The sequence below is a fragment of the Amia ocellicauda genome, chromosome 17 (assembly GCF_036373705.1).
Source record: "Amia ocellicauda isolate fAmiCal2 chromosome 17, fAmiCal2.hap1, whole genome shotgun sequence".
In the NCBI taxonomy this organism is placed as follows: Eukaryota; Metazoa; Chordata; class Actinopteri; order Amiiformes; family Amiidae; genus Amia; species Amia ocellicauda.
The window spans coordinates 14,259,010-14,268,330 of NC_089866.1; the positions used below are offsets into that span (position 1 = coordinate 14,259,010).

At 38.5% G+C, this 9,321-nt stretch overlaps 1 long non-coding RNA gene across 1 annotated transcript; it reads left to right on the plus strand.

Annotated features, from left to right (window-relative positions):
* The first annotated feature begins 1,873 nt into the window (after positions 1-1,873).
* On the plus strand, positions 1,874-8,717 carry LOC136712498 (uncharacterized). The gene is made up of 3 exons (XR_010804837.1): positions 1,874-2,154; positions 4,191-4,450; positions 6,190-8,717. It is a non-coding gene; the product is annotated as an uncharacterized LOC136712498 (long non-coding RNA).
* Positions 8,718-9,321: the final 604 nt, after the last annotated feature.

The following is a 9,321-nucleotide window of genomic DNA, read 5'->3' on the forward strand; positions in this document are numbered from 1 at the left end:
ATTTTATTTTTTTGGTGATATTCCAACTATTGTTAAGTTTGAAGACTATTTTTACTGTTACATTGTTTCTTTGTAGCAATCATTCAAACTTTATTGAATAAAGCACCTTTCCCAAAATCAATGTTACAAAACACTTTATAGCATGTGTTTCACTCCTAATGGAGTATTAAAACATACGACATATATCATATATAAACATATTGTTTGGTGGTGTTGTTGTTTTCTTTAGTAAAGCATATTCCAAAAGCAAAATCTTATTTTTTGTAATGATGATACAACTATTATAAGAACATACATAACACATAATTTTAACATATTATATAAATGACCCTCAATGTACACAGCACTAAGTGCTCCAGAGGTCCACCAGAGGGGCGAGTGGTTGATAGTCTGGAGGAGATCTGCATAATCGCTGCAGACTTCTACAGAGACCTGTACTTGGCTGAAGCTGGGTGCAGGCTGAAGGCTAGGCAATAATTCCTTTAAATTCTTCAGAAGAGGTGGGGGGCCTGGAGAGCTGAGCATCGCCCTGCAGGGAATGGTGGAAAGTGTCATGGGTCAAAGGCTTCACCACTGAGTTCATATTAAGTGTTTGGCTTTTTTGGCCCCAGACCTGGTTTTAATGATACAGAAGAGCCTGAGAGAGGAGCTGCAGTGGAAGTCCTCACCCTCCTGCTGAAGAAAGGAGATCTGTCTTCAATCAGGAACTGGAAGACTGTGTCGCTGCTTTTATACGAATATAAGATCATGTCCAAGGTTATGGCTAACCAGTTTTGGAACATCATGGCCTTGTATAACCCTACCAGCCCTAATGCCTCCCATAAAAGGTATATTTTGGATTTTTTTGTTTTTATTCAAGACATTCTGGCTACCTATAAGTTCTTGTATTTCAGTGTGGCCTACTATCAGGAGTGGACTTTCAATTGTGCTGACCCCCAGTCTTTCCAGCCAGGATCCAGAGAGTCCTGCTGATTTATTCTAAAACAGGCTGCAGATGGTGCAGAGGGTGATGCTGTACCTACCGGTCTCTGGCTGGACTTCAAACTCTTAATTGTGTCCTTGACACCTTTCAGGTTGTCTGAGCTTTTTGTATTCCCTTAGATACAATCTCTATTATGGCAATGAACTGTATTATTATTATATTTGTTTTATAATCAGTTGTATTCTTCGTTAGAAAAAGCCCAAGTGTGTTTGTGTCTGTAAATCACATTCAATCGTGAATATAACCTTGAAATTAAAAGTGATTTATGTCTGCCAGTGTAAAATAATAACAGGTAATGATGACAAGTAAGACAATGCATATTTTTCATGTACTATAACTGAAATCTAATTTAGTCTACACTTAATCGTATAATAATAGTCATTTTATTTAACATACAATGCACGCATGTTGTTTGTAAACAATTTTTTTTACGTTATATGTATAGTAATAATATTTTTCTGATATAAATAACAGTTTAGACAACAATAAACACCTCTTTTGTAACTCTGTTTCTATTTATCTGTGGTGTTATAGGCACTGTACTTCTGTACCTAGGCAATATGGCCGCCGACTTGCATACAGACCGCGTATAGACGGAACCTATCTAGCGATTCTATATCGATCTTCCGCTAGATGATAAAATATGGCAGCCGTGCTCTACTGCCACCTAGTCACCTTCGAGTTTATACGCCTGTTACTATTTTTTTATTACTCGATTTCTTAGGGTGACTTACAGTTGTTAGAAGATATCGCATTATTTTTTAACATGTACCCATTTATGAAGCTGAGCATTTACTGGAGCAATCTAGGTAAAGTGTGCGCCACAGTCCAGAGCCCTGACCTCATAGGTGGAAGGTTGTGGGTTCAAATCCCGGTACCACACTTAGATTGCTCCTGTATTATTGGGGACAAACGTAAGTCTGGATAAATAATTATAATAATGACGATAATTTACGATGAAGTGAGAAAGCTTGGAATATGAAATGATATATAGATATATAGTATATAGATAGCCGAGACGTGTCATCCGAACAAGGAAATTGATCTTGTAATCCCACAATCCGCTTCGGTAAACACGGAAGTGAAATAGATGGATTTGACGATCCTGTTTAGCTAGAATAGGCTCTTTGACGCATCTTTGTCAACTAATCAACTGACTGTCTTATTAAACGGTAAGAATTTATTTATTAACATGTTTATATATGCTACAATACGGAGCCATTTGTCATAAAGACTGGTACTCGCTGCTATGTTGTTCTACGATAAGTAGTTTCGCAACTTTTCGGTTGATAATCCTTATGAAAAATAAGTACATTAAAAATGCACAGTTACTACACTCTACGTATGTTCTATCAAATTATATTTAGTTAGTGAACTAAACTCAAGGGAAGTCGTAATTTACGTGAGAGTTAATAAATACTTAAATGTAGGCTTCTTTACCGGTTATTTTTCGAGGCGTGTATTTTTAATTGTATGACTCCTCGTCATAAGACTGCAGCAGAATTCCCCAATCGGCATTTTTTATGGCAAAACTAGAAGCTTTACTGCACCGTTTCCTTTTTAATTTCCGTTTTATACAATTCTATAATATCAAATCTAAACCCAGAATTGAAATACAGTAGATGTTATTGAAGTTTTCGGAATACACAGAATTACCGAATAATCGAAAACTAGCCATTTCAGTGTGACAGCAGAAACGTCAAGGGTGAATAAGGTTTTATTATGATTCATTTCTATTACCGTGTTTTCATTTAACGAAGTAATCTCCTTGGTGTTATCAGTCATTTACTACTAACTTAAATTGACTTCACAGACAACTGAAATGAAAATGAATAACAGTAACGTCTTTTCATATATATTTAGTGTCTGTCACTTACAGTACTTCTAGATCTCTGATTTATCCCTGATCCCTTGCCAGCTGTGGGTTCCCTAACATGATTGCGATGTTTTACAATATGACCACATAAGAGTCATTGGATAAAATGTATTAGACTATTAGAAGAATATAATGCAGCTTAGTAACTGTACAGACAGATTACATTAATGGCCCTAAAGAGTCACAGACAGGCGTCTTGTGCTTCTGCGGAAAAAGTGGCACAGAGTTTGAGAAGCTTTTTCTCCCAGCGAATAAAACAACTCGTTTTGACTTCAACTACAGCAGTGTCTAAGCGCAGTGAGCGGGGTACGTTTACCAGCACAGCCCTAGTCAGTGTGTATTGACAGAGAGTGAGACCAAAATGTGAAATGTACAGCTTCCTTACCAATGTAGCACAGGAACAATGCTTAATCATACTTTTCATAGTGTCATACTACAAGCAGGGCTGAGACAAACTACTATGCATATGCTAGCAGTCCATGTGGCAAAACTCAGGCTGGTTGACTGTTAATATTAATCACTTTGGATATGCAGTCGATTTCAGTTGCCCAGGACACTGGATTCAAGAAACTCAAAACATACAAAATGCCCTGTCGATAAGCGATTACTGGGTGACAAGAACACTGACTGTGGTGTATCATTCAAGAGATGTCTGCCATGTTTAAATATTTTGTTTTCTTCTTTCTTCAGACAAATATACTTTTATTTTTAAATATTCTCTTAAAACTGAAAGCAACAGTAGTCATTTTAGTGATACTTGTTACTTTGAATACTTAGTTTTACTGGGAACATAACTCCTTTTGGTTATGTATAATAGATTGGAGAGGTTAACAATGAAGACTTTAGCCATATTTCTTGTAATCCGTCAGTTAATGCTTCTCTTGAAATACCCAATGTCATTGTTAAAATATTTCTTCGCTGACTTCCGTCGTATAATGTGGTTTTTGTGTTTCTTGTTCCACCCCAGCCCATATACACTTAATTTTTACACTTAGTTGCTTAATTTATGGTGCTAAGCCACATCTACCAGGGTCTATAGTCATTGATAATATGAGGCCTGTGGCCAGTTATAGAAAACATCATAAGTGACATTTACCCTTAGTTTTCCCCCGAAGTGTTCCTGGACTTTAAGGGTGTTGCACAAAGCACCTTAACCCATTAAAGTCAATAATCTAGGAAATCAATTGTTGCTGTATTTAATATTTCATTAATTAAATACAAAATGTTTTTTGTTCAATTGGCCACTGACCTCAAGATTCATCCACCAGCACCAACTGCCGGCCTGACGAGTCACTTTTTCTTTTTCCACTTTTTTTCACTGTCTTTTTCCAGAAATCACTACAGGTCTCCAGAACACAAGTCAGAGGTGATGTCTTCCTCTCAGATGGTGTGGGGGGGGGAAACCTGTGATGGTATTCCCATCATAGGTTCCAGCAAAACCTCTGTGGAACTGGTTCAGGCAATGGCCGTGGGGGACACAGAACGTGTGCAGAGGATCCAGAATGGCATTCTAATGCAGGCTCTTGGCATGATGTTTCCAATGGGAATGGAGACTTCCCCCTTCACGAGCGGTCAGGCCAGTCAGTCAGCAGGTAGGTGGCTGTGAAGACCCAGAGGAATGATGCACTGTCAACATTAAGTGTAGATTACTGATTCAAGAATCTGCTTTAAAATTAAGTATAGCTACTTAATTAGTTCTAGTTAAATCAACTTAGAAATAAATTCAAACAACTTAGCTAATTTTATATATTTTAGCCTTAAAAACAGATCTGATCTCAAATGGGCAAAAGTTATTCTTCTGTTTTGATGTGAATTATTTCCTCACACACTCTCAGTGCACTAAGTAGCAAACTATGAGTCTAAAGTAATTACGCAAAGACTATCCAACCCAACTACATGGGCAAGCACCTAAACCCTGCACACTGTATAACAGCCTGGGTGAATATCAATGGTAAATAAAGTAGTGCTTTACGTATACAGAATGAGTGTATTATGTATAAAGCTCTTATTCAGAATCAAATTATAATAATCACAGTTATTTTTAAATGTAATAAGAAATTGTCACAACAGTGCATCCCAAGGACCAATTTAGATTTAGTCTTCCTCCTGGATACAAGTCAGTCTGTTTCCATCCAGTTCAGTGCATAAATAGGTGTTTGTCTCCAATGATGAAAATATAAAGTTCAGTTCAATACATAATTAAAAATACAAACAGACTGAAAAATACACTTCAGACTCCAAGTTGCAAAAACAAAAACAGGATCAAATTCTCCTGCAGAGCCCTATAACAAACACTGGCTTCTGCTGCATTCAGTCCCTCCACTACAAAACAATGACTGTCTTAGAACAGTAGGCCTAGAAGTATACAAATGCAAAAGTAATATTAACAGATAAATAAAAATGATGTGCAAATTACTCCATTGCAATTATACTTTTTTTTTTATGTTATAGTTGCTGACTTTAAATTACGACTTTGAAAGGAGCATTTGAAATACACTTTTAGGTTCAAATAAATATTTTGAAGAATGAGGTTTAAATTAGTTTAATTTTTTTAAAGGGTTAAAATGCCAACATATTGACTTTGTGACCAAAACATCAGCGACAGCCCTACATACACCTGACTTCAACCATTGAAGCAACATATGACAATGTTTAACCCTAAGAGGAATATTTCTTGAAAATAGTGACCCTTCAAGGCAAATTAATTGGTATTTGTGTTTATAATCCATATGAAAGTTCAGCATACCTGGCCCTGTATTCTGTAGTGCCAGGCATTCACACGCAGCATTCAAAGCTGTACCAAGCCACCCAGGATCTTGTTTTTTTTTATTTTAAGTTTCCTAAACCTGTAGTTTTTGTTCAGATTTGTCAGTGGTTAATAACAATTTCACAAAATGTGCAGTCCCAAGACAAGGCAAACAAAACAAAGGGAGGACCATACACTCGAATAGGCCCAAACTTTACTTTTCTGATTTTTGTGTCCCCACAATTCTGTAGGATCAATATTTTGACCATCAGATAGTCTTAATCAGATTAATCAAAGCAAAAATCACAGTACACCTCTTTAGAGGGTTTCAGTACACCAACAGATTCTGAAACACTAGAATCAAATATGAAGTATGGAATAGTTTCCAATACCAAAAAAGGGATACTTACATCAATACAGAAACTGCCACCCAGTAATCACAGATTGTGATAAATTGTCATTAGTAATGAATTCTGTTAACATTGATTCATATGGGTTTCTCTGATATAGCTGTGTTGAAGTGTAAATGTGATAAATTGTGATTAATGATAGATTAATTAAGTGTTTGACTTACCCCCTGGGCAGATACAACTGTACAGATCCCTGAATCTAGTGTTCAACAGTTCGTCAGTGACGCCACCATCAACAAGAAAGTCCACAGTGAAGTAGTGGCAGGTGGGGGTGTATAGTGGAGACAGAAAAGGGTTTGTCTGGAAAACCAAACGGCATCTTCATAAAGGATGGAGTGTGTGTGGATGTGTGTAAATTGTCATTTTATAATAGTTTTATCCAAACTCTGTAATGCCACAATATGTAACTGTATTTTGTCACTGTTTTACAAATAATCAATTTTGTTATAATGTATAATTGTATGTGTCAATTTCAACACATAGTTCAGCATGCTGCTAAAGTAGCAAGTATTGCTGTAAATGGCTAAAAAGCTGGTCTTGCAGTTGTCTGATAAAAACAAACTCAGTCTGTCGGCCCCTTAGGTCACAGAGCATTTATCTGGAGTCACCAGTGTCAGTGGGAAGCAGTTTGTGCAAAGAGCGTTATTACATTGCTGCTTGTGCAAAGGGCTTATATGTCCAATGATCAAGAATATACCCTTCATGCATGGCTTGAAGTATAATTTATTGTTTTTTACTGCAGCCACCATTGCATCCCCTGCTTGCATAATACCTGAAATGAGAAAGTAAAATGTTAGAGCCTTTTGTATTTGGAATTGCAAACATTATTAAAACTGTACCTACCTGCAGATCCTTGGCAGGCTCTCCTGTCCTGCAGTGGGGATCCTGGTTCGGGGGGTTGGCTATGTGAAATATAGAACATTTAATTATATTTTCGGTGTTGTTTTTCTCTTTCTTTGGTATACAGTGCATCCGGAAAGTATTCACAGCGCTTAACTTTTTCCACATTTTGTTATGTTACAGCCTTATTCCTTTTCCTCAAAATGCTACAAACAATACCCCATAATGACAACGTGAAAGAAGTTTGTTTGAAATCTTTGCAAATTTATTAAAAAAAAAAAAAGTGCATGTACATAAGTATTCACAGCCTTTGCCATGACACTCAAAATTGAGCTCAGGTGCATCCTGTTTCCACTGATCATCCTTGAGATGTTTCTACAACTTGATTGGAGTCCACCTGTGGTAAATTCAGTTGATTGGACATGATTTGGAAAGGCACACACCTGTCTATATAAGGTCGCACAGTTATCAGTGCATGTCAGAGCACAAACCAAGCCATGAAGTCCAAGGAATTGTCTGTAGACCTCTGAGACAGGATTGTATCGAGGCACAGATCTGGGGAAGGGTACAGAAACATTTCTGCAGCATTGAAGGTCCCAATGAGCAAAGTGGCCTCCATCATCCATAAATGGAAGAAGTTTGGAACCACCAGGACTCTTCGTAGAGCTGGCCACCCGGCCAAACTGAGCAATCGGGGGAGAAGGGCCTTAGTCAGGGAGGTGACCAAGAACCCGATGGTCAGTCTGACAGAGCTCCAGCATGTCTCTGTGGAGAGAGGAGAACCTTCCAGAAGAACAACCATCTCTGCAGCACTCCACCAATCAGGCCTGTATGGTAGAGTGGCCAGATGGAAGCCACTCCTCAGTAAAAGGCACATGACAGCCCGCCTGGAGTTTGCCAAAAGGCACCTAAAGGACTCTCAGACCATGAGAAACACAGATTGAACTCTTTGGCCTGAATGGCAAGCGTCATGTCTGGAGGAAACCAGGCACCGCTCATCACCTGGCCAATACCATCCCTATCGTGAAACATGGTGGTGGCAGCATCATGCTGAGGGAATATTTTTCAGCGGCAGGAACTGGAAACTAGTCAGGATAGAGGGAAAGATGAATGCAGCAATGTACAGAGACATCCTTGATGAAAACCTGCTCCAGAGCGCAAAGGTTCATCTTCCAACAGGACAACAACCCTAAGCACACAGCCAAGATAACAAAGCAGTGGCTACAGGACAACTCTGTGAATGTCCTTGAGTGGCCCAGCCAGAGCCCAGACTTGAACCCGATTGAACATCTCTGGAGAGATCTGAAAATGGCTGTGCACTGACACTCCCCATCCAACCTGATGTAGCTTGAGAGTTCCAAAGAAGAATGGGAGAAACTGCCCAATAATAGGTGTGCCAAGCTTGTAGCATCATACTCAAAAAGACTTGAGGCTGTAATTGGTGCCAAAGGTGCTTCAACAAAGTATTGAGCAAAGGCTGTGAATACTTATGTACATGTGCTTTATTTTTATTTTTAATAAATTTGCAAAGATTTCAAACAAACTTCTTTCACGTTGTCATTATGGGGTATTGTTTGAAGAATTTTGAGGAAAATAATTAATCCATTTTGGAATTAGGCTGTAACATAACAAAATGTGGAAAAAGTGAAGCGCTGTGAATCCTTTCCGGATGCACTGTAGGTTTTAGGATATTTTATAACCGGAGTAATAAAGGTGGTTTCAGTACAAATTTGTTAATTGCCCATAGCCGCTGTAAAATTAATCCATATAGGCTTTGTGCTGTGCACTCACTCTGTACTGTTGTGTGACATTGTTACTGTGCTTGACTGGAAAAACAATAAATAAAATAATGGATATATTTTCTATTGTGTGTAACTCTATGATTGTGTTTTACTTACCTGTGTGTCCATTGTGGGTGCTCCTGTATCCTTGCCATGATCCTGCTGGTGTTGAGGCTACCCTTTTCCCTCAATAAAAGGGCTGGCATGGTCATTTCTACAGTATACGGTCTTCATTGCCCATGAAATGTTTTTTGAATTAAAATAAAACAAGATGGCCACTAGACCATTCCACAGGAATGCTGCTCATGTTGATTCCAATGCTCACCACAGTTGTGTCAAGTTGGCTGGTGGTGGTGTGACTGGAAGAGATTAGAGATGGTAATGGAAGAGATTAGAGATTGTGTGTCGAAAGCGAGACAGAGAGAGAGAGAGCGAAAATGGTTATACGCTCTTTAGACGTCTTCCGTCTCCTGTAGACGACTGACTTCCATGGCCGAGCCCCCCCGCTGTTTCAAGGGTTGCATCTGCCTTCCGACGGCGTTAGTTGATCTCCCCTTTTCAGTTTAAAGTGCGGCAGTAGGTATCCCAATTCCAAAGTAAAGTCAGTATTCCAACGGACAATAAACAAGCAAACCAAAGACCTAGGATGTTTAAGCATGGAAAATAATCAAAGAAACAAATAATTA